Raw genomic sequence first — 15,741 nt, 5'->3', positions numbered from 1 at the left:
TTTCTTGAACCGGGTAATCTGAAAAACAAAAAGATAAACAACCTGTGCAAGCTGGCCGAAAACGCCGGCTTGGATTTGCAGGGATAATCTTCAATCACTACCGGGGAGTTACAATGGAACTTTTAGATCTAGGTGACCTCAGGGACTCTCTGTAGTACCACTCGCTCTTTTACTTGCTTACTTAGAATTAAGGTATTATAATTCAATAATTATTCTCTCTTTCTTTGTCACTCTCTTCCATTTTCTTTTTCTCTTTCTTTGTCTCTTTCTCTCCTTCTTTCTTTCCCTTTCTCTCTTAGCATATTTAGAATATTAAGGCAATTGTGACAGTTTTCTGTGAAACAAATATCACTTTGTTACACGTGTGATTCAAGGATCATAGAAACAGGAAGCTGAATAAGATCAAGCTAAACTAAACGGTCAAGAATATCACGTTAAGAAACAATGTTTATCACCATATTAATATTATTTATCTTAATTTTATTGGTGTATAATTATTATGTGCATCATGGAAAAAACGGTCGACTTATTAATTTTATACCAGGACCACCGGACCTTCCGATTCTTGGTAATCTATTGCAATTCCATGTTTCAGCAGGCAAGATTAAAATTTTTAATTTATTTACATTAATTGGCAAACGATCTGTCATTCGTGCACACATGCAAATAAAAATTAAATTCATAAAATTTCTGATTTAAAACATATGTCTAACAACATTTATTGCATGCAGATTACTCATCTGAACACTTTTTTTACAATATCTATTTTCAATTCAGTTTTTATCATTAGTTTGTTTTTAACATATCTGAGAGTAAAGATAAAGTAACATTTAAAAAAATGATAAAGTTAATATCTTAAAAATTTTTGTATTGTTTTTAATATATTTTTCAGAAGAGCTAATGAAAGTGTTGTTTAAATTCACTGATTACTATTATCCCATTTTTAAAACTTGGCCTAGTTTTATACCTGTTATATTTATCCGTAATCCAGATGATCTTGAGGTAATAAGAAAATTCATTTCTCTGTGGACGTTTTTTCTATAGACATAATTACGAGACTTAGATTGAGGAATCTTGTGCTTCATAAGTAGATTTTTGCTAAAAAGAAGATTCTTAAAAGATAAAAAGAAGGTACATTAATATTCGAAGAAATTTAAATAAAAATTTGAGATATGCTTAATAAATTATTTGTATTTAAGATGAAGTAATATAAACTGATGTTTTTTTTGTAACATGTTTTCGATAATTTCAGACTATATTAAGTAGCACCAAGCACATTGAGAAAAGTCATATGTATGATTTGTCACTTCCCTGGTTAGGCACAGGTCTAATTACCAGCACAGGTAACGTAATGACATTAACATATAAGCGTACATACTCTTTACTATTACAGTCTGTTATCGATCTGTCTCCATAATAGAAAATCCAATAAAATGTTACAATTTGACTTAAATATTATCTTATACAATTAAATGAAAAACTTATACAACTTCTTTGTTATAAAAACTAATAAATTTAAAAGAAATTTACAAGTGAAGATTGTAATGATGGATAATTTCGCTGTGATAGACGTATTCTCAAACAAATAGCAGTAACAATAATGACAGCAGATATTTTAAATAAAAATTTTTAATTAAATTATAAACATTATTACACGTGCACACCTGATATACTTTTAATTTTATTTCTTAATCCTTAAAGCTTTAATTACAAACTAATAATTCAATTTACGTTAATATTTGTCAATTCTTTTACAGTAAAAGTTTCATAAAAAAAGTTTAACGGATTATAAAAATAAATTTTACGATAAAAAATTAATTTAAGGTAATTAATATATTATTTAAAAATTGATCAATTAAACATTAAAGTAGGAATGAAAATGTAATTTTATATAATATTATTAAAATTTTTATCGTATAATTTTACATTATATTGTTTCTGTTTTAGGCACTAAGTGGCAAACGGCGAAAGATATTAACACCTACATTTCATTTCAGTATATTGAATCAGTTTGCTAATATCTTGATCAAAGAGAGCAATTGCATGACAAATTCGTTGAAGGATGCTGGAGGAATAGTTGTAAAGGATTTATCATTTGTTAGCGAATATACGTTAAATGCGATATGCAGTAAGAATTCTGAAAAATCCTTATTGTTTTGTGTTATATGTAGAAATTTTATTATATATAATTATCTCCATAACAATCATTCTATATAATAACCATAGCTTATAGGTAAAAAGATAGTTCATTCTCATGCACAATATCAATGCTGCGATGAAGATAGGTACATATATAGTTTCTGATTTTTTATTTTTAAAGCTATCTATTAATATTAATCTGCAATAATCTTTCATTATACAATATTTTTGTTTTATATAATCAATAAACTCATAGAAACAGCAATGGGCATCTCTCTGCAAAATCTTGGCGAGTCCCAGCGACAGTATCGAAATGCGATTCACAACATTAGCGAACTATTGGTTTATAGATAATTTATGTTTAGTAAATAATTGTTTAATCTCTTTTTATGTTATAATTATGTAATATATGTATACAATTTCAAAAATAGTTTAATTATTATTTATTTTTTAGTCATGTGAAGATATAAATAGTATAAACAATTAGTGTAAAATAGAAATTCTGTTTATCGGCTATTAGTAATCCATATATTGTACGTGCCCGACTAAATGTTTAATTTCAAAATATTGTTTGCCATTTTTAAAATGTTAAAAATATTAAAAATATTAAAAAATTAAAAAATTAAAATAATTAATTGTGCAATAAAATTTATAGAGAAATTACATTTACATCAAAGAATCTATCTTTAATCTAATTTAGCAAAAATAAATAGCTAATGTTTTAAGAAATACTTCATATGTTTTCCATAATATAGTTAAATTTTATTTATTTTTTCTATGATTACTTAAAGTTTACTTTAAATATTTGTGCTAACCTTAAATAAGGTTACGAAATGGTGTTACGAAATTATATTATTATAATTATATAATTTTTATTATTGAATTACGTTTTAGAGTATATAGACCATGGTTCTATAATGATTTGCTATTTTCGTTAACGCTACAAGGAAGAAAGCAAAAAAAACTCTTGAAAATACTGCATGGATTTACGGAAAATGTACATTTTAAATCATATTATTTTAATCCTTTAAACTCTCTTTTTTGTATAATATTACAATAAATCTCATAATCTTTGTACCGCAAGATTACATGATGTTATTAATATTTATGCTACAGTACAATGTGTTATTATTATTAAATATAAAAAAATTATTTTAAAAATTAATATCGTACTTGTATGTGTAGATCATTGCGGAAAGAAAACTTTATCACGAACGCACCAATGGTCAGTACTTGACAAACCTTGGAAGTGACAAAGAGATAGATGATGTCGAAGTGTTTAGAAGTACGTAAGAGATCAGCTTCTAATTTAAATTTGTTTGCTCAATTTAAAATTATTGTTGTATTATTTGTACAAAATATACGTAATGATATAACATATGTCTGTCGTAAAATTAAATAATTATTATTTCTAATAAAGTTTGAATTTTATACAAGAACAATGTTAATTAAAGGATGCAAAAATAAGATTGACCTAATATGCAGTTTTTATTTCTAAAAAGTGAAAAAAAGCAACTAGCCATGTTGGACGTTTTAATAGCGACATCCCGAGAAAGTTTATTAACTGATTTGGACATTAGGGAGGAAGTCGATACTTTTATGTTTACAGTACTCATCAGTATAATTTCTTTTTTAATTTAATATATCTAAGCATGTATAATGATATTATATACATAATATAATAATACAATAAGTGATGATGATTACAGGGTCACAATACTATAACGAGGGCTGTAATATTTCCTTTATTATTATTAGCTGAACACAAAGATATTCAGGTACTTTTGTCAATATTATTGCGATGCATTATTTAAATGTCAAACGGAAACATATAAGAGATTGATAAATTAAGAAAAACAACTCCTTCACAAAATCGATTTTTTTTGTTTCATTTTACAAAAAATTTAAAAAAAATTAACAAAAAAAAATTTTACTAAAAATATAAAACGATACTACGATTGTTAAATTTATAAATAAAAAGTACAATAATAGTTGTGGAGCAGGGAGAGGGGTAAAGATGGCGGATGGAGAGGATGGGCGAGTTTTGAATCCGGAGTATTTTTGAGGTTTTTAGAAGGATAGGGAAAGTGAAAAGTAAAGGCAGATGGGAAAGCAGAAGGACAGTGATGTGAGAGAAAGTGGAATGGAGGAGAAGGTCAAGCAAGGAAGAGAAATATAAGGACTGGAAAATTGAAACGAGAGGATGGAGAAGGATGACGTGGAAGAATTGGGAAGCAAAGGAGCGAGAAAAGGAGTGGACGCTAAAAGACGGAGGAAGCTGATAGAAGAGTATAGGATAAATTTTGGGGAGAGGTGAGACAAAAGGAAAAGAGAAAAGAAGGAAAAAATGGTGAAGAGGAGAAGGAGAGGATGGTGAAACGTGGCATGATCGCGCTGACAATGAGCAGTTGCCAGGCAACGGAGAGAAGGAGTTACAAGGAGACAACGGTAGATGGCAGGAGGAGTGTGTCGGAGCGCAAGCACGAGAAGGAAAGATCGAGAGATTGATAGGACGGCGGAAGGCAGGGTGTGATTGATTCGAGACGGGAAGGCAGGCAGACCGAGGTATCGATGTCGAGAGGTGCGAGCAGACGGGATAAGGCGCACACGTGGTGACAGATTGAGAGGAGAGTAGAGAGGATAAGGGTGCGAGAGTGAAGTGAAGAAAGAAAAGTGAGAGAGAAAAGAGAAAAAGGTGAAAGGAGAGATGGAGGAGATAAGAGGGATAAAGAGTGATGTGAGAGAGATGAAGGAGAGCATGGCGGAGATCCACGGTGAGCGGAAGAGTAGGAAGGAGAGCAAGGCGAGAAAGGCGGAAGATAGAAAGGAGGAAGATAAAGGAGGCTATGATGGAGAGAAGCGTGGGCGATGACAGGTGGAGGTTATGTGTGGATATTGAATGGGCAGGGAGAAGGGAAACAAGTGAGGAGGAACGCGGAGAAGGAGAGAAGGGAAGAGGATGATAAAGGTGGTGGAGAATGGCAGAAGAGAAGAAAGAGGAAAAGTGGGTGGGGAGAGAAGGAAAAGGAGGAAAGAGAGAGGATGGAAAAGCGGGAAAGTGTCTAGAAGAGGGTATAGGAAGGAGAGAGGAAGGAAAAGTGGGAGAGTGTGTGGAGGAGGATGGAGGGAAGAGCGGAAAATGCAAGGAAGGAGAAAGAAAGTAGAGACATGGAGAGAAGAGAGAGAGCGGAAAGAGAAGAGGAGAGAAGAAAGAAGAGAGAGAGAAATGTGATATGGAGAGGTATAGAGGGAGCAGATCAGGAGGAGAGTATATGGTGGACGGGATCATTAGAAGGGTATTAGGCAGGAAGCTGAGGATGAGATGGTTAGAAGAAAAAAGAAGGGAGAACGGGACGTGGATGGTTTTAACAGAGATGGAGAAAAGAGAGGATGAGGAAGAGGTATTAGAGAAAGAAGGAGAGATCAGAGGGAACTGGAGAGTGGGAGTAGATGAGGATTTGACAATGGAGGAGAGGAAAATGAGATGGAGAATCAGGGAGGCAGCGAGAAGAGAGAGAGCGAGAGGCAGGAGAGTGGTAACAACGAACAGGGAACTGAGAGTGGATGGGAAGAAATGGAGATGGATAGAAAAGGAGAAGAGATGGGAGGTAGAAAATGGAGAGGAGAGGAAGATGGGAAGTAAGAAGAGAGAAGAAGAGGACGATTAGGAAAGGGATAGGAAGAGAGAAGAAGAGGTTGACTGAGGGAAAGGGATGAAGAGAGTGTTGGAGGGAGGAGATGGGAATAGCTTATAGGGTTGAGAGAGAAAGGGTAGGGTGCGAGAGGAAAGAGGGAACGAAAGAGGGTGGATTGTGAGGGAGGGAGAGGGAATTAATATGTAAGGGCCGCAAAATGGTCAGGTTTGCGGGGGAGGGGAATGAGGAAGAGAAATGAGACGAGGGGGGTATAAGGATGTATAATTTGTATATGTTGTGGGAGATGAGAGAGAAAGGGTGGGCCGAAGGGAGGGAGAGGGGACCAGTATGTAAGGTCGAAAAGGACCAGGCACGGAATGGAAAAAGAAGGAGATGGATAAGGAGAGAAAAGATGGTTTGATGGGAGAGCAAGGGGTATAGAGAGGGACGTAATGCGGAATGCGGGGCATATAGGAGAATGAGAGCGGTATGAGAGGTGTAAGAGAGTAAGAAACAGAGAGAGGGAGAGAGAGGAATAGAGCGGGTTACGAGGGAGAGAGGTCTAAATGAAGGAGAGGTAAAAATTTTATAAGGCCACGAAGTGACCAGGGACGCAGGGAAAGGGGAAAGAGGGTATGCAGTAGGAGGAGGCGAGAAACGAAGGGGGTATGTGAGAAAAAGGTGAAGTGTGGAATGTTGATGATAAGAAAGTGTAAATAGGTAAATATGTGTATATGTAGAAGAGAGGAGGAAGGAGATTGTAAGGGGTTGGTGTTCCCCAGAAAACACATGTAATGAGTTGGTAACCCCAAGGGGATCCAAATAAACCATTATCTATCTATCTATATATCTAGTTGTAGAGCATAAAATTTAAAAAAGAGTGAATTAAAAGCATTCTAAAGTAAAATTAGAGGATTGTAAATAAATACGCGATAATGCAGAGTTATTGAAACTTGCTTATTTTAGTTTGTTTATTTTTATATTTTTGCAACAAAACATAAGAAATTAAAATTTTAAATTATTAGATCCAAATCGCTAGTAATCAGTTAATAGTAGGTAATATGAGTAAAACGATCAAACTAGCTAATAAATTCTTTATTTAATATTACGACGTTTTGACCAGTTGGTTGTGGTCCTTTTCAAGTGTCAATTCGAGCGAAACAAAGATGTATAACAATGTGTTGTACAAGTGGAAGTTAATTAAACATTTCGCTGTTGTAGATATTAATAAGACGAACCAACAAGTGACGGAACACGTCTTGTCAAAACAAATCTCGAAACTAGAGAAATTGATTTTGATGAATAAGAAATTAATTTTGATTTTATTAGGAATTATTAATATTATTAAATATTTATTTAAAAGGAAAACGCAGTTAAAGGTAATAAATGAGCCGTTAACGTTAGGAATTATTAATATCATTAAAAATTTAATTGTATTCATGAACATGAAAATCAGAATATTAAACAGTACAGTTTAAATATTATCAACACAGGAGCGTGTAAAGGTTGAAATCGATAGTGTGATGCAAGAGAACGGAGGGAACCTTACAATGAAGGCGTTGCAAAATTTACCATATTTAGAGAGATGTTTAAAAGAATCCCTACGACTGTATCCTACCGCATTTTTTATATTACGAAACGCTGCAGAGGATGTAAAATTACGTAATTAATCACTATCCTTTTGTATATATTTTAAACATGTCATATTTCACGGAGTATATATAATTAAGTAAAATAAATTAAGAACGATAAATAACAAACGGCCTTAGAGAGCAAACCTGTGTACTGATAAACGAGTTAGGTGATAATTAACAAACCATATAATTAATCGACAAAGTAAAATGTATTATAATTAATATCAAAAACTTCAACTTTATCATACATATGTCGTGAAATCACCAATAATAAATCTATAATATCACAATTATATATCGCACTATCGCATCATTACCTAACCTTATATTAAACGATAAATGTTTAGAGAGATTAAATTAACAATTAAATATAATTCGAGTGCGTACGTTTCGAGCTCATTTTCGAGTCTTCTTCAGCGCAATAGTAAAAATAAAAATTTACAATTTTAATAGAACGAGAATTATTAGTAATAATTTATAAATGTAAGTGTAATGAAGTTGTTAACTTAGTTGTTAAGACCGTCTCCGATGTGTGTTTTTTAAAAAATTTTTTGGCAGACAACAGAGTCAACATTACAAAAATCACTGACCTTATAATATTGTATGTGAATAGCAATGATCGTTGAAATCTGTAAATAAGTGATGTTTTTACTAAAGTAACTTTTGCCATAATAATCACTAATCAGTAACTAATAGGTGCTCACTCACTCGTTAACAATATATAGTGACGGTTGGTATTAAATTGTTGACTCGTGTACTGTGGAGTTCACTCGGATAATGTCAGAACACAATAACAAGTTACGTATATATATATATATATATAATGTGTTCCCACCACTAGATTTTTGGAAGAGCATTAACAATATCACGATAGACACTCGGTAAATTTTCCGTGTCAATTTGTAAATTTAGACCGTTTCTTCGTCTTTTGATGAACAGCATCTTAGAGATAAGCCTCTTGTTATAAAATGGAGTCTTATCGAGTATTTTAACATCATCCCAGTCAAATTCATGATTAAACTCCCGCCTATGATTAGTAATTACCGAGTTTGTATTAGTATTATGATGTATATGTCTTTTATGTTCATTGATTCTAGTTTTTAACTTGCGGGAAGTTTGACCAACGTATGAGGCGTCACAATGTAGATAGTCTATTTTATAAACGACGTTAGTTTTTGATTCAGTAGGAATGATGTCTTTGTGAGCTCTAATTAATCTATTTATTTTGTTAAGGCTAAACTGTGCGATTTTCACTCTCGAATTTTTAGTTATCCTATTAAATTTCTTAGTTAATCCTTGTATGTAAGGAATCGTGAAATAAACCGGTTTCACTGCATTCTGTGTGTCACTAGTGAGGGTTTTTTTATTTATAATAGACTTTAATCTTTGTCGGATGACATTGAAAATCAATTTTAATGGGTAATTATTATCTAACAGAATTCTGATGATCAGGTCAAAATTTTTTATGTGATATCTAGAATTCGAGAGAAAAATTACTCTGTAAAATTACTCTACTAAACCCATGATTGTGCGTCGTTTTTGTGTAGTGGGTGATGTGAGAAATAGTTTAGGTATCTCTCTGAGAAGGTGGGTTTTTGATACCAGTCAAATATTAAATATTTTCCGTCATGAATGTTAAGTCAAGGAAATTGATTTTATGATCCTTCTCTACTTCAATAGTGAACTGCAAACTGACATGTTGTGAATTAAAAGTATCAAGTGTGTATTCAACAGAGTCTGAGGGAACAACCATGATTATGTCATCTATGAATCTAAAATAAAACGGAGGATTAAAATGTAAAGTGTTCAAAGCTTTCATCTCTAAGTCTTGCATAACTATGTCCGCTATAATGGGTGATAATGGTGAGCCCATGGGAGTTCCAAATGTTTGTCTATATATAACGTTATTAAATGTAAAAAACGTATAGTTTAAAATCATCCAGATCCCATTTAAAAACTCTGCTTCAGAAAAATCGCAGTTATTGCTTAAAAATTGCCATCTGTTTGAAATGCTGTCCAGCGCTAAATCTAATGGAATGTTAGTGAAGAGTGAGATCACGTCCAACGAAATAAATTTCATGTCCTCTTCTATGCGGGTGTTATTCAATTTGTTAACAATGTCATAACTATTCTTCATATAACTGAGAGGCTTCGGAAAATTATTAACCATGAACTTGTGTAAAAAAATGGCTAAAGAGTGTAATGGGCTGTTTATGGAAGAAACTATTAATCTGTATGGTGTGTTTGGTTTATGGATTTTTGGTAAACCATAAGCACATGGTAATGTGCCATCTGTGAATAATAAGGATTTGTATGTAGTAGTGGAGATGTATCCGAGGTTCTTCCATCTGACTAATAGGTCCCTAAGATCGGAGATTAATTTTTTGTCGGGTCTTTCTTGACTATTGTATATGTCGTTTCATCTGTAAGTAAATTTTCTACTTTTTCGATATAATCATTTTTATCAAGTGCTACTGTCACATTACCTTTATCTGCTCTGGTGAGAATTACATTTTTATTGTTTTTCAGGAATTGTATTGTATCGGAATGTAAATTAATTAACCAATCATCCGAAACATTTTTTGGATAAGTGTGGGAAGGAATGGATTTTATGATGTCTCTAGAAGAACCCCTCATGTGCACTCTCTCCTCTATAGGGAGTTTATTTATGCTATTCTCTACATTTTTTATAAAATCAATAGTTAATGGTGTTTTTTTGGTGAAAGGAAGGCTGAAATTTCCTCCTAGCTGTAGAAAACATTGAATATCATGGGGTATAGGTGTTCCTGAGAGATTAATAATCTTTATCTTTGATATTAGACCACTTATCTTTGATATTATTTAAAGTAGGTTGTGTGTTTTCATAATTAGCGGATTCAATATGTACTTTCATGGGTTTATTTGTCAGAGTATTGTTATGGATCTTATTATACAAAGAAAATCTATACCCGGTTTGTGTTTTGTGACAAACATTGATGACATTGTGGTTATAGTGACAATAATAATGTATAAGATTAATAATGTCTTTTGTTCGTTGTTTTGTCAACATAAACCTGAACTTACTATCGAACCTCTTTGTTTCTTTTTTTAAATATGAAAATAGCGGTCGACTCTATTTGTTGAAGAAATTATTACAAATGATTAATGGTAAGGCTCCATATATATGTCCATATATATTGAAATGTGATAAACCCTTTCGAAGGATCTTCTTAGAATTGAGTATGAATCTCTGAGTTCGATGCTTAATAATCTTTTAAAAAATGTGTATTTTGCCCGATTGAAATTGTTTAATGCTCTACTGTTATTCAAATTCAATTTAAATTTCGTAAATAACCCTTCGAAACCGGTTTATTTCACGATTCCTTACATACAAGGATTAACTGAGAAATTTAATAAGGATAACTAAAAATTCGAGAGTGAAAATCGCACAGTTTAGTCTTAACAAAATAAATAGATTAATTAGAGCTCACAAAGACATCATTCCTACTGAATCAAAAACTAACGTCGTTTATAAAATAGACTGTCTACATTGTGACGCCTCATACGTTGATCAAACTTCTCGCAAGTTAAAAACTAGAATCAATGAACATAAAAGACATATACATCATAATACTAATACAAACTCGGTAATTACTAATCATAGGCGGGAGTTTAATCATGAATTTGACTGGGATGATGTTAAAATACTCAATGAGACTCCATTTTATAACAAGAGGCTTATCTCTGAGATGCTGTTCATCAAAAGGCAAAGGAACGGTCTAAATTTACAAATTGACACGGAAAATTTACCGAGTGTCTATCATGATATTGTTAATGTTCTTCCAAAAATCTAGTGGTGGGAACACATTATATATATATATACGTAACTTGTTATTGTGTTCTGACCTTATCCGAGTGAACTCCACAGTACACGAGTCACCAATATAATACCAACCGTCATATATTGTTAACGAGTGAGTGAGCACCTATCAGTTACTGATTAGTGATTATTATGGCAAAAGTTACTTTAGTAAAAACATCACTTATTTACAGATTTCAACGATCATTGCTATTCACATACAATATTATAAGGTCAGTGATTTTTGTAATGTTGACTCTGTTGTCTGCTAAAAAATTTTTTAAAAAACACACATCGGAGACGGTCTTAACAACTAAGTTAACAACTTCATTACACTTACATTTATAAATTATTACTAATAATTCTCGTTCTATTAAAATTGTAAATTTTTATTTTTACTATTGCGCTGAAGAAGACTCGAAAATGAGCTCGAAACGTACGCACTCGAATTATATTTAATTGTTAATTTAATCTCTCTAAACATTTATCGTTTAATATAAGGTTAGGTAATGATGCGATAGTGCGATATATAATTGTGATATTATAGATTTATTATTGGTGATTTCACGACATATGTATGATAAAGTTGAAGTTTTTGATATTAATTATAATACATTTTACTTTGTCGATTAATTATATGGTTTGTTAATTATCACCTAACTCGTTTATCAGTACACAGGTTTGCTCTCTAAGGCCGTTTGTTATTTATCGTTCTTAATTTATATTTAAGAGAGCACTGATTTCATTTATTTATGTAAGTAAAATAAATTTAATTCCTTTAATATTAAAAAAATACAATATTATGTATATTATATTTCTTTACAATACTCGTACTTTTGTAAATTTTTATATTTTGTAATTATATAATATTTTTCAGATTCACATAAAATTCATATAAAAATTACGTAATCCACTTTTTATTACACATTTTATCTGTCACATTATACGATGTATATATTAATGAATGTAAAATAAGTTTAACATTTTAAGAGCATTGTGTACAATATTATGTACATTTTATTTATCAAAAAAATTCTTATTTTTGTAAAAATATTTCATAATTTTATAATACGCTTTTCAGAGTCATATGTAGTGCCTACTGGAACAACCTTATTTCTTAATATCATGGGAGTGCATAGAGACCCTAATTTTTGGCCAAATCCAGAAGTATTCGATCCGGATAGATTTTTGCCAGAAAAGATACAGAATCGTCATCCATATTTCTATATACCGTTCAGCGTAGGACCGAGGAATTGCATAGGTGAACTGTTATTTTTGTTTCTGTTCGTGTGGACAATTTTTGATAGTGTCAATAATAGACTTTAAATTGTATGATAGGTCAAAAATTCGCTCGGCTGGAGTTGAAGGCTATAATAGCATCTTTGGTGCACAATTTTTACTTGGAATCCGTAGATTATTTAAAAAATATGCAGTTAAAGTTCGACTTACTACTTTGTCCTTCTCGTACTAATTATATGAGATTCATCCCAATTAAACGCAAATAGTTTAAATTTAACACGAATATCATGTAAGTATAAGAAGTTGATGAATTGCAAAAATAATGGAAAATTATTACGCATATTAGACGTTCATCATTATGAAGAAAACATATATTGCATATGTAAAAATGTTACGTGATTTCTTCTCCAGGAACACACAAATGTATTTTTCGCATCTACTTTCCTTTATTTCTCATGCGATCAATCGGACGGTGATATTTCAAAGATAGAGCACTGGGAACATCATAGAAAAATAAATAATTAAATTGATAATTAAATGCCTTAAATTAAAACGTATATTCTTTCCATTTTTTTGCCAACTTATGATTAACAACAGTCAAGAGTAAAAAGAATTATTAAAAAGAAGAACTATTAAAAAGAAAAGAAGGAAAAGTTATTTCTGAATAAGAGTCGGATTTTGTGAGGAATACCCATACCACAATCACAGATTGAAAACAGAAGTTGCTGGTTCTTTTTTATGTTAATTATTACAACAATACATAAACAATATTTTTTTGAGAGTTTTAAATAACATCTTGAGTAGATAGAATATAAAAATAAAAAATATAAAAGATAAAATATTTATCTTTCAATGATCTCATCTCTCCATATTTTTGCATGTACGTATAAAATTTCTCTTTTTTTAATTAAACTTAAGAGACAAAGGCGTGTCTCAAGTAAGGAATAACAAAGCAGAATATGATTCTGAAGAATTTATACGCAACCAGCATTAGGTTCAGAATATTTTTGATTATTAAATTTTAATAACGCCGAAACTGATTAGATTTATAATAAATTTAATTATATAAATTAATGATAATCACTCTCGAAATAGAATACTGACCTGAGAACAATATAATTGTGTTTATGAGTATTAACATAAATTCAATTCAAGAATAGCAACAAGCTTTTTTGAAAACAATTTGCGGTGATACATTACTAAATGCGCGGATTGTTTTCGCTTTTATTTACTAAACTAAAGATTTGCTGAAGAGTTAAAATGTTCGACTACATACATTTTTCTCGTGAAAATTAATAAAAAATTTTTAAATGGAAGATTGATGATTTCTCAAATTTATTAATAATTTTTTGGTATGAAATAGTAAGCTATTAAATTTTGAACAATTTTACAACGAAAACGTTAAAATTGAATACATATCGAATATATTAATTTAATGAATTTTCTGTTATTGTACGTGCTTTTTCCCTTTTGTGTAATTTTTTCCAATAGATAATCAATGGAATTTTATAATGGACATAAATTTTAAAATAGATATATTTTAAAGGAAAAGAAAATATAAATATATAATATTTTTTTCAGAAGAATAAAAAAATTAAGAATAATGAATTACGTTCAAAAAATTCAGAAAACAATTATAAAAAAAGATTATAGTAAAAATTAAAAATTAAAAATTTAATTTAATGCACAAAAATTATGAAAAAAATATAGACTTAATTGTGTAAAATAAATTAAATGATAAGTAACGGATTTAAAGCAAAAGGGATACATTTATCTATAATCTACATTTCCATCTACAAATATCTACAAATCGTTGCTTATCGTATTTGTCTTTAAATTATCACTGAAAGAAAACTTTAGCACGAACACACCAATCCTTGAATGTGACAAAGAGACGGGGTTAAATGATGTTGAAGTGTTTGGATGTAAGTGATCAAAGCTTTTAATTTCAATTCAAGTTTGATTACACAATCTAATATTATAAATTATTCTATTAATGCTAATGTAATTATGCACATAATTACACGTAATGATGCAAAACTTGTCTGGGTTAAAAGTAAATCATTATTTTTAATAAAGTTTGAATTTTAAACAGGAACAGTGTTATATTGTATAATTAAAGCGCGACTTACAAAAATAAAATTTATATTATTTTATTAATAGCGGCATCTCGAGAAGGATTTTTAACTGATTTGGACATCAGAAAAGAAATCGATACTTATGTTTGAGGTACGTATCAGAAAATTTTTAAAATTTTTAAATTTATATATATCATTATTTAAGGAAGAATGATATACACATATATATGACAATTACAGAATCATGATACTACAGCGATGAGTATAATGTTTTCTTTTTAAACATGTTATAATAGACAAAAATTAAATTTAATTTGCCTTAACATTTTAAGAATACAATATTATTTACATTTTGTTTTTTAAAAGAATTCTTATTCTTGTAAATTTTAATATTTCGAAAATTTTATATTACGCTTTTCAGAGTCACGTAGTACCTGCCGGAACTAATTTACATCTTAATATCTGCGGAGTTCACAGAGACTTTTTTTATTGTTTTTGTATATGTTCAACATTATAAATAAAATATACATTGTAAACATGTCGCGTAATTTCTTATTTCAAGACACACAAGTGTATTTTGTCTCGTGTCTCCTCACCTTCATTCTTTGATTGATCGCGAATGATGATATTTCAAAGAGAGAGAATTGAAAAAAACAAAAGCTCACTATTAAACGTTTAAACGTAATTAGCATGTCTATTTATTATACAAAATGTTTTCCCAAATAAATGTATTTTAAGTCTAAAACCTGATATTACACATTTATGCGATTAACGAAAATAAACACGGACAAGATACTTTTGTGAAAAATAATATAAATATTACAGATTTTTTGATAAAAACCGAACTTTGCTCGTTTTTTTTTAATTAATTTAAAATTTTTTAATTCTTTTTTATAATTCTGTTTTATTTGTTACAACGATATATTATAAACTTGGTATTTTCTTGAGAATTCTAAATAATACCGTGGATATATAAACTATAAACTATTTATCTTTCGATAAACCATTGATCTCTTGATACTTTCATATGTAGATACATAAGTATAAAATTTAATTAAAATCAAGAAACATACAAACCCTCAGCGACAAATAACAAAAGAGAATATGGAGAATCTATTAGCCTATCTAATTCAGAGTATTTTAAATTACCAAATTTTAGTAATATATATATATTGCCA

General features: G+C 30.4%; 1 pseudogene; it reads left to right on the top strand.

Moving 5' to 3' along the window:
- Nucleotides 1–444: 444 nt before the first annotated feature.
- Nucleotides 445–12,751, top strand: LOC140673492 (cytochrome P450 4C1-like; annotated as a pseudogene).
- Nucleotides 12,752–15,741: the final 2,990 nt, after the last annotated feature.

The sequence above is a fragment of the Anoplolepis gracilipes genome, chromosome 14, assembly GCF_047496725.1.
Source record: "Anoplolepis gracilipes chromosome 14, ASM4749672v1, whole genome shotgun sequence".
NCBI classification, from domain to species: Eukaryota; Metazoa; Arthropoda; class Insecta; order Hymenoptera; family Formicidae; genus Anoplolepis; species Anoplolepis gracilipes.
This window is presented reverse-complemented; position numbering and strand designations above follow the sequence as displayed.